Source organism: Aotus nancymaae, unplaced genomic scaffold, assembly GCF_030222135.1.
Source record: "Aotus nancymaae isolate 86718 unplaced genomic scaffold, 86718_ANA_hifiasm-v0.15.2.pri h1tg000019l, whole genome shotgun sequence".
Lineage (NCBI taxonomy): Eukaryota > Metazoa > Chordata > Mammalia > Primates > Aotidae > Aotus > Aotus nancymaae.
In genome coordinates this window covers 51,520,768-51,537,618 of record NW_026988431.1, presented here as the reverse complement: position 1 = coordinate 51,537,618, position 16,851 = coordinate 51,520,768, and the positions used below count along the sequence as shown (strand labels likewise).

Below are 16,851 nucleotides of genomic sequence, written 5' to 3'. Positions count from 1 at the left end.
TAACCAAGTAGGTGAAAGATCTCTACAAGGAGAACCTACAAAACGCTGCTGAAAGAAATCATAGATGACACAAACAAATAGAAATACATTTCATGCTCATGGATTGGAAGAATCAATATTGTAAAAATGACCATGCTGCCCAAAGCAATCTACAGATTCAATGTAATTCTTGTTAATGTGGCATCGGTCAAGGTGGTGATTCCCTATTCAGGCAACTGCTGTGGTGAGTATCATGCCAGGGTCAGCACCTGAGACCTCAGTCATGTGAGGGTCACCACCTGATACCTCGATCATGTCAGGGTCACCGTCTGTGATGTTTATCACGTCGGGGTCACCACCTGAGATGTTGATCGCCACCTGTGGAGGTCTGTCCTGCAGACCCTGACTCAACAACGGATGAACGAATGCACTCTCACACCTAGTACAGTGATTTCAAGTGGGCTAGGGATGGTTGTCAACTGCTTTCAGAGGGCGACTGCAGCTAATCAACCACAATTCTCTGTACCTCCTCACATTTATTCAGTATAGATTTAATAACAGAGGTTCTAAGTCAACATGCTCATGGATAATTAACATGGTTAAAAGAGTGGTTTTGCAAATGATAAAAGCTTTTGGTTCCAGGCCCAGAATAAACACCATTAATGGGTAATTCCCCTTCAATTTCCACCTGAGAGGACCATCCAACACAAAGTTTACCTGAGCAAACATTTAGAGCAGAGACAAAGGAATGTGGGGTAAACAGACTTCACTGGGAAAGCTTTTATTGTCCCTAATCTTTTATCCTATGACAAAATTCTAATGTAATGAACTGGCTGCTTTCAGCCCGTTCCATTAAAACCTTTCAGCCTTCCAAAAGATTTGAGACTATTTCGCTAATATTTTGTCAGCCACCCTGAGTGAATCCCAACATTATTTTTCACAGAATTAGAAATAAAAAAAAATCCTTAAATTCATATGAAACCAAAAAGGAGCCCAAGTAACCAAGGCAATCCTAAGAAAAAAATAAATCTGGACGTATCACATTATCAGACTTCCAATTATACTACAAGGCTATAATTACCAAAACAGCATGGTACTGGTATAGAAGTAGACACATAGACCAATAGAACAAAATTAAGAACCCAGAAATAAACCAAATACTTCTTCAACAAAGCATACAGAAATATAAATTGGAGAAAGGACACCCTATTTAATAAATGGTGCTTGGAAAACTGGCTAGCCACATGTAGAAGAATAAAACTGGATCCCTATTTCTCACCTATGCAAAAATCAACTCAAGATGGGTCAAATATTTGAATCTAAGAACTGAAACCATAACAATTCTAGAAAATAATGTAAGAGAAACTCTTCTGGACACTGGCCTAGGCAAAGAAGTCATAACTAAGACCCCAAAAGCAAATGCAACAAAAACAAAAATATATAAATGAGACCTGATTAAACTAAAAAGCTTCTGTACAGTAAAAGAAATAATCATGACAGTAAACAGACAACCCACAGAATAGGAGAAAATATTTGCAAACTGTAACTGACAAAGGACTAATACCCAGAAGCTAAAAGAAACACAAACAAATCAGCAAAAAATAAAATAATCCAATCAAAAAAGTAGACAAAGGACATGAATAGACATTTCTCAAAAGAAGATATATATATATACACAAATGGTCAACAAATGTATGAAAAAATGTTCAACATCACTATTCATCAGGGAAATGCAAATTAAAACCACTTTACTCCTGTAAGAGTAAAAAGTCAAAAAAGAAAAGAAAAGAAAAGAAACACTGTAAGTGTTCCTATACGCTGCTAGTGGGAGTGTAAATTAGTACAACCTCTATGGAATAGAGTATGGAGATTTCCTAAAGAACTAAAAGTAGGTTTACCTTTCGGTCCAGCAATCCTACTACTGGGTATCTACCCAAAGGAAAGGAAGTAAATATATCAAAAAGATACCTGCACGTGTATACTTATTGCAGCACAATTCATAACTGCAAAGATATGGAACCAACCTAAGTGTCCATCAACCAATGCGCAGATAAAGAAAATGTGATATATATACACCTTCGAATACTACCAAGCCATAAAAGGGATTAAATAATACTTTTTGCAGCAACTTGAATGGAGCTAGAGGCATTATTCTAAGTTAAATAACTCAGGAATGGAAAACCAAGTACTGTATGTGCTCACTTAGAAGTGGGAGTTAAGCTATGGGTACACAAAGGCATACAGAGTGACAAGGGGCTTTGGAAACTCAGAAAGGAGGTGGGGCGGAGGGATAAAAACACTACATATTGGGTACGATGTACACTACTCAAGTGATGGGGGCACTAAACTCTCAGACTTCATTGCTATACAATTCATCCATGTAACCAACAACCACTTGTACCCTCAAAAGCTACTAAAAATTTTTTTAAATAAAATAAAAATAAATTCTGGAAAGCTAGAGGCAGAAATATTTTTCCTACATAATTGAATGTTGACTCTCCTCCAACAAGGATATGGCTTTGTTGATGCTGAATTTGGTTCAAAGCAGGTAAGTGTAAAAGCACAGCACACAGAATGTTAAGATAAGTCTTAATGTGTGTCTTATATAAAAAAGATTTGGAGTACACCAAAAATCTGGCTGTTTCTTAGAACCAGCAAGACCTTATTTTATTCAGCACAGACATCTCAATGAGGAATTGGCAATAAGCAAAAAGCTCTATGAAAATACGCTTCATCTGCTCCCATCTTGTGTGGACATCCTTTTTCTCAAGTTTCTGGACCTTGACTATACCAAAAAGGGTAGGGTGTGTGTGCCTGTGTGTGTGTGTGTGTGTGTGTGTGTGTGCTGTTTCCAACTCATAAATACGTGTGTGTGTGTGTGTGTGTGTGTGTGTGTGTGCTGTTTCCAACTCATAAATAACTCACCGAATATACTGCAGGCAGAGAAGCAGAGTGGACAAGACAAGTTTGGAATGTGGCAGGCAAGGACAAGACAACACAGAACCTTGTAGTCCCTGGGAAGACATTTGGATTTTATTCCAGAGAAGAATAGGAAGTTTAGAAGGGCACATGGTCTGACTTGTGCCTCGTTCCTATGAACCTTGCTGCTGTGCAGGAAGCATGAGAGAAGGAGGCATGGTGAGCAGTGAAGGGCATGATTGAAGTGGGCCATGCAAGACGTCACAGTGGCAAAGACCTAGGTGATGCAGTGAGTGAACAGAAGTGGACTGTTTAACAGATATTTGAAAGGACTTTGTGATGGACTGATGTGACAGAAGGGAAAAGAGAAGAATAGAGAATGATTTCTAGGATTTTTGCTTGGATGACTCGATACATAAGAGTGCCATTTACTGAAATGATGAAGAATGTTGAGTAGAGTAGCAAATTTGGTAGGAGGAAAAAAAGAGGAAATTAGAAGTTCACTTGTGATCATAGTAGGTCAGTGAAATCTGTACAGTATCCAGGTAGTGCTAAGCAGGCAATTTTATATAAGAGTCTGGAGCTCAGAGGACAGAACAGAGTTGTGGATGTAAGTTAGGGGTTTGTCAAGACATCAGTGGTGTGAAGAAAGGAAGTTTCCCACACTATTTAGAAATTGTTCTTCTAGAGGCCGGGTGCAATGGCGCATGCCTGTAATCCCAGCACTTCAGGAGGCCAAGGTGGGTGGATCATCTGAGGTTGGGAATTAGAGACCAGCCTGACCAACATGGAGAAATCCCGTCCCTACTAAAAAAAATACAAAATTAGCCGAGGGTGGTGGTGCATGCCTGTAATCCCAACAACTTGGGAGGCTGAGGCAGGAGAATCACTTGAACCTAGTAGGCAGAGGTTGCAGTGAGTGCCATTGCACTCCCTGGGCAACAAGAGCAAAACTTCGTCTCAAAAAAAAAAATTGTTCTTCTAGACTCACAAGTTTCTTTCTCTCAAATAAACCCATAACAAGAAAACTAAAACAAAGGGGCTTAATGGTTTCTGACTAGAAATTGGGTATATGAATTCATGTGGAAAAGGAGTTAAGGAATAACGTCACTGATGTCATTAGCAATGCTGGTGGGCACATGGCAGCCTAAGTACATGAATCCAATCTCCTACCTTAGACACACTCTCATATATACAAAGTCTTATAACACACATAAAGTGAGTAAATGCAATTCCCTGCAATTCCCCACAAAAAAAATGATTATTTTGCAGTAACCATAGCCTCATGATTAAAGATAATATTCCATAGATGATTACAATAAACCCCTTTAAGAAATAAGGGAAATATCCCAGGAAATCTCTTTACCTTCCCAGAAAATAAATCAGCCAAAATTTCAATTTCACAATGAGAAGAGCAAGTATATAGAGATCTAACCTTAACAGAACTTTCAGCCCATCTAGCCAATACACTTTATTCTTTGTGACATTATGGTAACTATTTGTAAATATCCCTCAACTGTGTTCCTTATCTTTAGAGCAACAGACAAGGAATAGCTCGGTGCTTCACATTCTCACATACACTTGTGTCAACAGTCTTTTTTCCTCTCACAATTTCCCATTAAATATTATTTCTCATTAAATTATATGGTCTACAATTTCAACTATAACCTTAGCCAAGGTTAACTCAAAGAGCTTTGGGCTATGATAATCTTCTCCTCTCACAATGCACTGGATGAAATTGCCTTGGGGACAACTATAGACATGCGGGGAGGAAAGAAGGCTGGAAATTGAAGCCAGAGGAATTCCAACACCAGAGGCCAGTTGAGGAGGATGATGCCATGAGCAAGACTGAGAGAGTGAGGTAGGAGGTGTAATAGGAAAGTGTGATGTCAGAGAAATTACAGGCATTTGTTGTGTTTGCTTCCCAGTATTCAGCCCCTTTCTTGTGGTAACAGAAACCCAAATATGTTTTAGGGGAACAGCCTTTCTCTCACTCTAATTACATGAGATTTGGGTGAAACTAATTCTCCCATAGATCCTAGGGATGAAGAATTTCACTAAAGCCTTGACCAATCAACGTATTCCATCACCCTGGCCACAGCGGTTGCTTCAGGGATGAACACGGAGCTTAAGACAAGATAATAGGACCAGTGTGTACTCATCTCAGGACTTCCTGGCTGAGGTATAATTTTTCTTGCTGGATTGGCACATAAGTTAATGAGAGCAGAGTCGATGGCAGCCATCTTGTCACCATGAGGGGAGACTAGAGCACGTATGAGAATGTCACCAACCTGGAGAAAGTGGAGCCAAGAAATAGAGAAACCGCAGTCCTGGCAGCACCATCTGAGCTCTGGCACCAGACCATACCTAAAGCCACCCTCGCCAGGACAGCTCGAGTATATGAGACAATAGATTATCATTTTGCTTGGCTGCCTTTGGCATGGGTTTTCCCCACCGGCAAGAAAGCCCTAACTAATGGAGAAAACAAGAAGAGAGACTGCTTCAAGGAGCGCTCGACTGTGGCATATACTGATTGGAAGTTTCAATGAGTCAGTAAAGTTTCCGCAGAATTTGACAACATGGAGGCCATGGGGAGGCTTGACAAGACCAGTTGCAGTGCAGGGGTGGATCAGAAGCCAGATCCAAGTGGTCCTGTGGAATACCCTCCATGTATGTGTACAGTCATGGCTTCTAAGTGATAACGTGGAGTAGAAAGAGCCCTAGACAGAGAACCAGAGATAGCTGATTGCAGACATAGCTCAGCCACTAACCAGCTATTTAACCATGGACTACTTATTTAACCACTTGGGTTTAACAGTTTCTTCAACTATCAAGTGACTACATCTGCCTGGCACCCAGGGCCCCTCTTGCTTTAAAATTCTCAGTATTGTCCAGGCACAGTGGCTCAAGCCTGTAATTCCAGCACTTTGGGAGGCCGAGGCTGGAGGCTCACCTTAAGTCGGAGTTCAAGACCAGCCTGACCAGCATGGCGAAACCCCGTCTCTACTAAAAATACAAAAATTAGCCAGGCATGGTGGCACCCACCTGCAATCCCTGCTACTGGGAGGCTGAGGCACAAGAATTGCTTGAACCCAGGCAGCAGAGGTTGCAGTAAACCAAGATTGTGCCACTGCACTCCAGCCTAGGTGACAGAGTGAGACGTCATCTCAAAATAAAATAAAATAAAATAAAATTCTCAGTATTTTGCTATTTTCACCAAATTTATACTGTCCTGAAACTAGAGTAAGAGGAGAGGTCATCCAGACCCCCACCACGTCTCATTAGCATTTTTTCCTATTCACTAAATTAAATTCTCTTTGGCTCGCTTTTCATTTCATAGTGATTATTTCATTGAAGCCTGTATCACTGCTGTGGTTAGTTTGTGCAGAAGACAGGGTGTGCAGCCCTCGCCTCTGGCGTCCTAGACTCAGGCTCTTCTCCGTGAGCACCCACAGCTGATGCTTTCCACATCTCCTCTCTGTGCTCGGGCCTCTGTGCCACCTCTCCTCTTGTCATTGCTCTCACTGTTCACCAAAGATACAGGTTATGGGATCCATGGTATGTGTCCAGAAGAGTTTAACAGGTCTTTTGATCCTCTAAAAGGCAAAGATTTTTGCTGATCAGCTGTCATTCTTGGCAGAGTCTTCTCTGAAGAGGGTTAAATATGCACTGCCCTTTACTTGACACCATGGGCCAATCCCATTGCAAACCAGACACTGGCCGTAGAGCAAAACATGCACAGAAGGTCAGTGGCTATCACTGTGCTTACCTCTTACTTAGTTCAATCAGGAGCAGGACAAGAGAGGTTAATTTTTCAACAGGATTACATACCGTATACATCAGCACTAACAATGAGGTTTTATTTCCCTGACTCAGCTTTAAAAATAATGTTGACTTTTATGGTCAATACATTATAGATCACCATATTTATGTCAGAACTTATTGGCAGGAAAACAAATCAATGAAAATATTAATACATGAGCCTTGTGTTTAAATGAAACCCCTTGCAACTCCATACCTTCCCGTCATATTTTACCCTAAGGCTTTCAGAGACCTCCCCATTGACATGTTTTACTGAACAGGAAATCAAGGGTTTTATTCATTTTCTAAAACTACTGTTTTTAATCTGTCTTGTATATAATCAGGTTCAAAAATACACACTTTGCTCTTTTACCATAAACATATATAACTGCATTCCATCATTAATAGTACTGTCAATTCAAATGTATGGTTTATTCATGAACAAAATATCTCAGAGCCAAAGCTCTGACTGGCATACTATTAATAAATGAAACGCTCTGTGTTGGAGACCAGCTTCAAATATTACATTTGCTATTCATATTTGTTTTAGAGTCATGAGAAATTTCTAAGTATGTGTTTCAGAAAGTAAGCTCATAATTTAGACATTATTTAAAAACATGAAATGAAAAAGACAGTTTGCTCTCGAGTGTATTTTCTCTTTCTGCTGCTCTTCTACACTCACAGGACATGCCATGCACCTGTTACTCCAGCCCCCTTCTGAGAGGAACACTGTTTCTGAAAGACCCTGCAGACAGAGCAACCCTAAATATTCATCCATCAAGTGCGCACTGCTCATTAATTCCGTGAGCCCCGTCCCACCAGCCCCTGGCCATAATGAAGGGGCCACCCAGCCAGCTGATATGTGTGCTGACCTACTGCCTGGTTAAAAGGCTTGGCTGTGCTGTCCTACTCAACCAGAAATAATGCTGACTACTTGGACCAATCAGTGTCTGGGAAAATTTCTTCGACTACTTGCAGAGTTAGTAATTTGCAACAGAAGCAGAAGCTAAAGGATGCTCAGAGGAAACTTAGAGTCAGGAGAGGCAAGGAAGAAATAGGAAGTGAATAGAAAAAAAGCAATGAAAAAAACAAACACAAGAAAGGTGAAGGCATCGGTTGGTAGCAGCAGAAGAGTTGCTAGGATTAGTCCTTAAGCCCTCCCTCACACATATATTTAATTCATCACCAAGTCATGTTCGTTAGCCCTCTGCATACCCACCTATTCCTCATCTATCTTCCAGACTAGAGCAATCGCCTCCTAATTCATCTCCCAGCACTCCCTGCTCTCCAAACAGCATAGTGATATTTTTTCAATATGCGAATCTGAGCAGGTTTCTCTGTTTTCCTTACACACACATAGAGCAGACACACACACAAACACTAAACCCTTTAGTGAGCCAAATCAATTTGAGCTAAAGGGGAAAGGCTTTCCTATGGTAACACAGAGTATCTTTATGACCCCAAGGTAAAGAAAGATTCTTAAACCAGATACAAAAAGGACCATAAAAGAAAAATTGATAATTTGGACTATATTAAAATTAAGAACTTCTATTCCTCTAAAAAATCATATGTATATACCTTTAAGCCAGAGAAAAGGTAAGGCACAGAGTAGGAAAAAATTATTGTAACATGTAACCGAAAAGGCTTTTACCCAAAATAGATTTTAAAAACTCCTAGAAATCAATGATAGACAACTCTATAGAAGAAAAATTACTAAAAAGAAACTGGAAAAATCACTTCCCATGAAAGTATCCCGGGTCAGATACAGCACGAACCCTTCATATCCCATGTAGAGGTACCCAGGACTATGTGGGGAGGGAGGGTTTAATACTCCAATGGGCAAAAGTAAAACAGGGTTCCATGAAAACAGAAATCCTCTCTCTTGTGTCTTCTCTTTCTGATCCTCTTCTGTTCTCACAGGATGTGCTATGCACCTGCTGTTACAGCCCCCTTTGGAGAACTGTCTTTCTCCAAGCCCCTGCAGGAAGAACAGCCTTGAAGCTCATCCAGGGAGCATGGATCTGGCCAGTAGGAGAGGGGAGCTGCTGAATAAATCCTTCCCTCTCCTGTGCCTGGGGGTATGAGGCACAGTGGATTCCTGAGACACAGGAGATTCAGATTTCAGATTCTCAGAGGACAGTCCCTTGGGATTGGGCACTCAGTTGCCTTGGGTGTGGGCCAACTCAACAAGGCATCTTCAAATCCTCACATTTGGTTCTCCCTCCTTCAACAGGTCATTCCCCCGTCCCTCACTCCTGCTCCCTGGGATTGCACTCTCCCATGAAATGGTAGCCCATTCAGCCCTGGCTCTGCTTTCTGGGTGGCTCAGGCTAAGACAGCGTATTTCTCCCTCCTCCCCAACATGCTGAGTTTCCAGAGCTGCTGTGGATTCTTCCCCACAAGGGTAAGCAGCATTTTCCAGGCAGCCTGTCAGGGGAACTTGCTGCCTGAGGGTAAGACCAGATCAAAGGAGGGGTCCTGGGATACAGCCTCTACTCTGCAGATGCCTGAGGCAACTTTGCCATGACTCCTGGAGCCCCAGGCTTTGCAACTGATCTCCTATCTTGCCCCAAACCAAATCAGCTTTCTACATTTCTTCATACACAGCACTCAGAAAAGACTCAGTCATGATACATTTAAAGATCTTTGATGCTAAATGAAAGTAAAAGGAAAAAGTTTTCTTCGAGATCCCCTTTCACAGTCCTGAGCCCAGAGGCAGTGATGGGCTTTTACAATCACAGGACAGTATAGCTACAGCTATTTTTACCACGTCATTAATTGAGGTTAAAAATTCTGATTTTAGAGTCAATTGGTGGTAACACACAAATGTACTGGTGGATTAAAAAGACAAAGGTAGCAATTATTTTTCCAGACAGAGTAACATTGATTTCACAGCAGCCACTTTCTCTGCTGTGACAATATGTTTCACTCCCCCTGTTTACACAAAATTGAAGATGCCAATTGTGTCAGATCCTTGTAAACAGAAAACAAAAATGTGCAAGCTGCTATACAAATTAATTATTAAAATTAAGTACTCACTGTCTCTAGAAAGTCTTCTAAATTATTTAAAGAACCCAATTTGCTGTCATTGTGAAAAAATAAAAATCCTGGGATTCCCATATTTCAGGGCAATTCAAACATAGAACAGGAGCCCAAGTAGAAAGAAAGTGTAAGCCTACATTGTAAAAATATAATACAAAATCATTAAAAAGCTAACATCAGTGCCATTTATGATCAGACTCAAGGTATATGTGAAACTGAGTATAGGGTTGCTATGTGTCTACAGCCATACCACCCTAAATGTGCCTGATCTCAGAAGCCAAGCAGGGTTTGGCCTGGTTAATACTGGGATGGGAGAGGGGTCTCACTCTTGACAGTTTTAATATTATATATTGTTATCTTTCTTTTTATTATCTCCAGATCATGCTTTTTGAGCTAGGGTTCTGTCGTCTATGACAGAGGTGCTATATCTAGTGACTTGAGAGATGACTTGCTACTTTATTTCCACATCTTTTTTTTCCCAGGTTGTGGTGACAGGCACTGGAGGGACAAGTAGGTAAGAAAATATTCCCTGGAAATCTGGGAACTTGCTAAGTGTCTGCTTTGTAAAAAGTCCACGCTTTCCCCAAATCACCATAGACATGACCTCTACTTAAACTCTCTGAACCTCAGTTTCCTTAGCTGTAAAGTGGGGGAACAGTGCCTGCCATGCCTATCTCACGTGATGGTTTGAAGAATCATTGCAACAGGCAGCTTTCAGCTGGCTACACTCCACTTCTTTGTGTAAACCTAACATAGTAACTGTAGACAACAGACCAATAGGAGATTGTTTGATTGGTGGGATTTTTTTTATATGTCCGCAATGAATTATATCTCTTTCACAGCTGCTATACCTGGACAGGAGTCCAACCCTAATTCTGGCTTCCATTTTTGGGGTGGAGGGGCGGTGGGGGGGTGGGGCGGGTTGGGAGGGATTGTAACCTGTCTGTCGGTCTTCATTGCCACCTAGTGGTCACGTGGCCAAATAACATCAAGTTATCTGGTGGATTTGAAGCACATTAGAAAATTAATTCAAAATAAACCACCTGCTACTTTAATCCACCACCTAATTAATTGTACCCAGGGGACCCCCCTCATATAAACCTGTTAAGAAATCAAATAATTTTGCTGTGATGTAAATAAGTCCCTAGTTCATCTTTGCAAATTAAGAATTATACATATGAATCGTTATTTTTAAAAACTTGTAGAACAAACTTTTATTGTCTGAAGGCATTTATGAGACTCCATCAAATGACTTCAATTGTTCAAGAAGTTCTCCAGATGGAGATAACATATTAAATGCTAAAGTCAATTCACAGATTTAAATCCATGTGTTTACATGGCAAAGAGAGAGCAAGCTTTTTGGTGTCCCTTTTTTTGTTGTTTTGTTTTTCTTTCTGAAATGGAGTGTCACTGTCTCCCAGGCTGGAGTACAATGATCTCGGCTCACTGCAACCTGTCTCCTGCTTAAAGCGATTCTCCTGCCTCAGCCTCCTCAGTAGCTAGGATTACAGGCGCATGCCACCACACCCGGCTAATTTTTGTATTTTTAGTAGCAATGGGGTTTCATCATGTTGGCCAGGCTGGTCTCAAACTCCTGACCTCAAATGATCCTCCCACCTCGGCCTCCCTAAGTGCACGATTACAGGCGTGAGCTGCTGTGCCCAGCCAGTGTCCCTTTCTATGAGAACCCTAATCATATCTGACTAGGCCCCTCCTTATGACCTCATTTAACCATAATTACTTTCTTACTCCAAATACAGTCACGCTGGGGTTAGGGCTTCAACATATGAATTGGTGGTGGACAAAATTGGGCTCATAAACAGTAACAGACAAGAATAAAGTGACTCTGTCCAGTCCTGGGATAGGAAAGCCCTACCTGCCCTCCCACCCCACCACATAAACCAAAGAGCTCCAGAGTACACTGTCTCTAAAAAAGGGAGAGAGAAGAGATGGGAAGAGAAAATGTGTTGGTTCTCTCCTTGTGTCAGCCCTGTGGGGCACCTGCCTCTCTTCTAGGTAATTCTCACAGCAGTCTCCCCAAAAAGGGATTATCTCATTTTACAGCTGAGGAAATCGTGGCTCAGAGATAAGGCGAGTACTTTAAAGGGCATACTGGTCCCTGGCAGAGGCGTGATTTGAGCACTTCTCACTACCCCAACCAGTCCTTTGAAGGGCATTAGCCTGTGGCCAGATCAGTGTACTGCCTGCTAGACTAAAGGTCCTAATGGGCCCTAGAGGGTTCTCTGACTCTGAATTTCCTCATCATAAAACAGAGGTAATAATGTTTTGCTCACAACGTTGTTCTAAGGAGTAAGTAAGATCATGTGTGTCAACTGCCAGACTGAAGCCAGTGCTAAATCATGGCTGGATTCCCGCCTCAGCTTCCCTCTGAGAGCTGACACTGAGATGGGAAGGCAGCTTCACTAGAAATGACTAAGCATTTTCCAGCCCCACAGCATGAAGAAATTACAGGGTACAAAATGAATGAAAACGGCTTTCTTACTTACCCAGCCATAAAAGCTTTGCTCTCCAGATGTTAAAGCCAGGGAGCAGGATGGTGAGCCCCTCAGCAGGCTGAGGCATGGAGAGACACCGTCCCCCACAACCTCAGAACGCCAGTCCTCAGCCTCGTGCTCTCTCAGGCCCTCACCACCCACACAGTCCCCAACACCGTAGAGCTCAGAGACACCCTCAACTCATCTGGCTCATGCCTCACATCCAGTGAGGCCTGTCACTCCTGCCTCAGCAGCGTCTCCCGCTCTGCATCCACCCCGCACGGCCTTGCTTGGGATACTGGTCATCTCTCACCTGCAGGTACTGCAACAGCCCCGCACTGATCTGACCAGTCTCTCTCTGTTCCAGGCCCAGGTCCATGTTGCCACCTATGTCTCCTATACAGACACAGGAGAGGGGATCTGTTACGGGAGTTGGCGTGAGCAGTTATGGGGCTGAGAAGTCCAACGATATGCCATCTGCCAGCGGGGAAGCAGGGATGCCGGTGGTGTGGCACATTCGGAGTCCAAAGGCCTCAGAATCGGGGGAGCCAGGGATGTAACTGTCTGAGGCTGGAGGCCTGAGAACCCAGTGGGCAGATGCTGCAAGTCCCGGAGAACAAAGGCCAGTGAACCTGGAGTTCTGACGTCCAAGGGCAGAAGGGTGTCCCAACTCCAGTAGAAAGAATGAATTCGCTTTTCCTCTGCCTTTTTTTTTTTTTCTATCCAGGCCCTCAATCTGATTGGATGGTGCCCGCTCACACTGGGTGAGGGTGGCTATTCCTTACTCAGTCCACTGATTCACACGCTAATCTGTCAGAAACACCTTCAAAGGCATATGCAGAAAGAATGCTCTACCAGGTACCTGAGTATCCCTTAACCTAGTCAAGAAGACATCTGAAACTAACCAACACGGCAGCCTTATCCCATCACCGTCCTGCTAATGACAGCCTCCTTACAGCTGCTGACTCTCCTGCCTTCCCTGGACACACTGTGCCCTTTTGGCTTCCATTCCCGTGGGTGCGCGGTTCAGCCTGCACAGTGCCTCTCACCCATCTCTGCTAGCAAGCTCATGTTTCTTCTCCCAAGCAGCTCAAGTGCTGCGTATTCTAAGAAGCCTGCACTCAATTCCCTCAGGGGAGAATTGGCTGCATCCTGCTGGTTTTCACAGCACTTTCTTGGCCATTTTTCACATCATATTACAATTAGCTGTTTCCATTTATGTCTTCCCCACCAGACTGCGAGTTCCTGAAAAGCGAGCTGTGTCTTATTCATCTTCATGTCCCCAGGGCCTGACTCAACAAATGCTCAATCAACGTTTGCTGATTGAGTGAATGAAGTCTCTGTTTCTTTGGTTCTCTCTATATTATAGTTTGCAGGCAACACTCAATTTATCCCAAAATTACCTAACTTATGCCTTTCTCTCTTCCTTTGTTTCAACCTGTCTTTCTAAATGTTTAGCTTCTAACGTGAAGCCCTAGAATTAAACGTCTGTTCCCGTGGCTCCACGCTGACTGGCTGGCCGACACGCTGGCTCCCCTTCACGCTCCGCACGGGGCTTCCTTAGCTACTTGGGCCCACCTGTTGCATCTGCTGTGTCAGCAAGGAAGGATTAAGGAAGAAGCTGCACCTGGCTTCATGGCTCAGCTTTGTTTTCTTGGCGGCTCGGATGCTAAGATGGTTAATAAGCAAATCAGCCCCAGTATTCAAATACTCAGTTAAGAAATCCTGAAAGAGATACAAATCCAAATCCTCCAACAGAGCCTGTAGGCAAAACCTGTGCTTTTCCTAATCCTCTCTAATCCCCAAGGATCACTTTCTACTCTACTATGGTCTGTGTGGTTAGGACCAACTTGTGAGCAGTTTTGGCCCCTAGGAATATACCAGCTTTTCTGGCTAGAATATCTCCCCTTGGAGATTTCCTGACTCTATGCAAAGGATTCTAGCAGGAGGGGGAGCCACAGAGCTGGAGGTTCTGAGTACCCTGTTTAAATGACAGTGTCATCCCACGACCATTCCTATCACAACCCAGCCTAGAGCGAGAACATACAAGTCCACGTGAGGCCAGCCCTTTGGACCTGGTAAGTCTAGAAGCCTGGCTTTGAAAGACTGTTTGGCCCTTGTTTAATACTCTATTTTCCTGGAGTTGGTCTCTCAAACAAAGCCTCTGACTAGACTTGGGGAGACAAAGTTGAATGCCAGGCTGAGGCAGAGGCTGACGCCAGGCTGAGGTCATGACACTATGCTGTCCATTTTGTTTCCTTCCAGGGGAAGCCGAAGCAGGAGCTGTTGTGGAGTTTTGCTCCTTGGGGGAGCCTCCCGGGACATGGAGAAGCTGGACATGAACACTTCACAGGAACAAGGTCTCTGCCAGTTCTCAGAGAAGTACAAGCAAGTCTACCTCTCCGTAACCTACAGTATCGTCTTTATCCTAGGGCTGCCCCTCAATGGCACTGTCTTGTGGCTCTCTTGGTGCCAAACGAAGCGCTGGAGCTGTGCCACCATCTATCTGGTGAACCTGATGGTGGCTGACCTGCTTTACGTGCTGACGTTGCCCTTCCTCATTATCACCTACTCACTAGATGACAGGTGGCTCTTCGGGGAACTGCTGTGCAAGCTGGTGCGCTTCCTGTTCTACACCAACCTTTACGGCAGCGTCCTGCTGCTGACCTGCATCTCTGTGCACCGCTTCCTAGGTGTGTGCCACCCGCTGCGTTCCCTGCCCTACCGGACCCGCAGGCATGCCTGGCTGGGCACCGGTGCCACCTGGGCCCTGGTGGTCCTCCAGCTGCTGCCCACACTGGCCTTCTCCCGCACCGATTACATCCATGGCCGGATGATCTGCTATGACACAACCAACCCAGAGAATTTCGATCGGTTTTTTGCCTACAGCATAATTCTGACATTGTCTGGCTTTGTCTTTCCCTCCTTGGTCATTTTGGTATGCTATTCACTGATGGTCAGGAGCTTGACCAAGCCAGAGGAGAACCTCATGAGGACAGGCAGCACAGCCCGAGCCAAGTCCATCCGGACCATCCTACTGGTGTGCGGCCTGTTCGCCCTCTGTTTTGTGCCCTTCCACGTCACTCGCTCCTTCTACCTCACCATCCGCTTTCTGCTTTCTCAGGACTGCCAGCTCTTGACGGCAGCCAGTGTGGCCTACAAGATATGGAGGCCTCTGGTGAGTGTGAGCAGCTGCCTCAACCCAGTCCTGTACTTTCTTTCGGGGGGCAACAATAGAGTCAGGCTTCTCCAGAAACTGAGGCAGAACAAGGTGGGCGAGCATCCAGCTGGGGGGAAGCAAGAGACGCCCAGGGATGCACGGATCTGGGTCCTGCTGAGGTGAAGCTCGGGGAAAACGAGCTCCAGCAACACTCGCAACAACTTGTTTCAACACAGACGAGTGCTAGTGGGAGAGGGCTCAAGACCTCCTGAAAGTGTCCGGCTGCAAAGGACACTTTTATATTGATGTAAGACAGCTTAAAATAAGAGTACGGACAAAAGTAGCCTGTAATCCCAGCTACTTGGGAGGGTGAGGCAGGAGAATCGCTTGAACCCAGAAGGCAGAGGTTGCAGTGAGCCAAGATCACGCCATTGTACTCCAGCCTGTGCAACAATAGCAAAACTCCATCTCAAAAATATATATATCTGTGTGTGTGTATGTGTGTGTATGTGTGTGTGTGTATACACACACACATATATATATATATGAGTATGGAGAGAGCCACCAAAACAAAGGAAAACTTTCTTAAGGACAGCTGACATTGGTCTCTTGTCATTCAGGCCTCAGATCAAAAGTCACCTTCTCAGAGGCCACTCCTGCCCACCCTAGCTAATGTTGACCTCTCTCATAACCCAATCACTCTAGTTCTTTATATACTGTCTTTGTAACATTTATTACTACCTGGACTTGTTGATTCATTTACCTATTTATGATCTGTCTCTTTCCACTGAAGTATACGCTCCAATAGGACAGAGCTCTCCCCTGATGGCTAACCCCTCGACACCAGTCTCCATAGCAGGGCCTGGCACATAGCAAGGGCACAACAGATAGGGGCTGAATGAATGAGTGAGCAAATGGACCTGTAGATGAAGCCCTTACTATGAAAGAGCACCTTTGCATGAAGTAACTCATTTAATCCTCGCAATAGCCTTTTGTGGTGGAAACTATTGCTTCCCCCATTTACAGAGAAGGAAACTGAAGCACAGGGCTTGAAGTAACTTGTCCAAGCTTACCCAGTGGGAGAATGCCCGATGAGAGGGTTGAATGGAGCTTTCAAAGCCAGGCAGTGGCCTCCGAGGCACATGCTCCTAAGCCTGAAAAGTATGCCCCCATCCAAACACCAGCCTAGAGCCAGTCCAAGTTCTCCTTGACAGCACCGGCTTGTCACTTGAGGTCGGCTCGTTTGTTGCACAATTGCTGTTATCTGCAGAACGCTGAGTAGACCCTGTGGTTCCTTTACTACACTTCTTAACCAGGGTTCTTGCTAGGAAAAGCTCTGCAGGAGAAAGTGGGAGATACAGAGAAGTGGCTGCATGAAAACTGATTGACTTTATTTTTAAATTTAAACATGATGTCAGAGTATATGAAAAAAATCTTTATCAATGTCTTAAGTCA

At 43.9% G+C, this 16,851-nt stretch overlaps 1 pseudogene; it reads left to right on the top strand.

The window, feature by feature from the left end:
* Window positions 1-14,475: 14,475 nt before the first annotated feature.
* On the top strand, window positions 14,476-15,574 carry LOC105713554 (P2Y purinoceptor 3-like; annotated as a pseudogene).
* The last annotated feature ends 1,277 nt before the right edge of the window (window positions 15,575-16,851 follow it).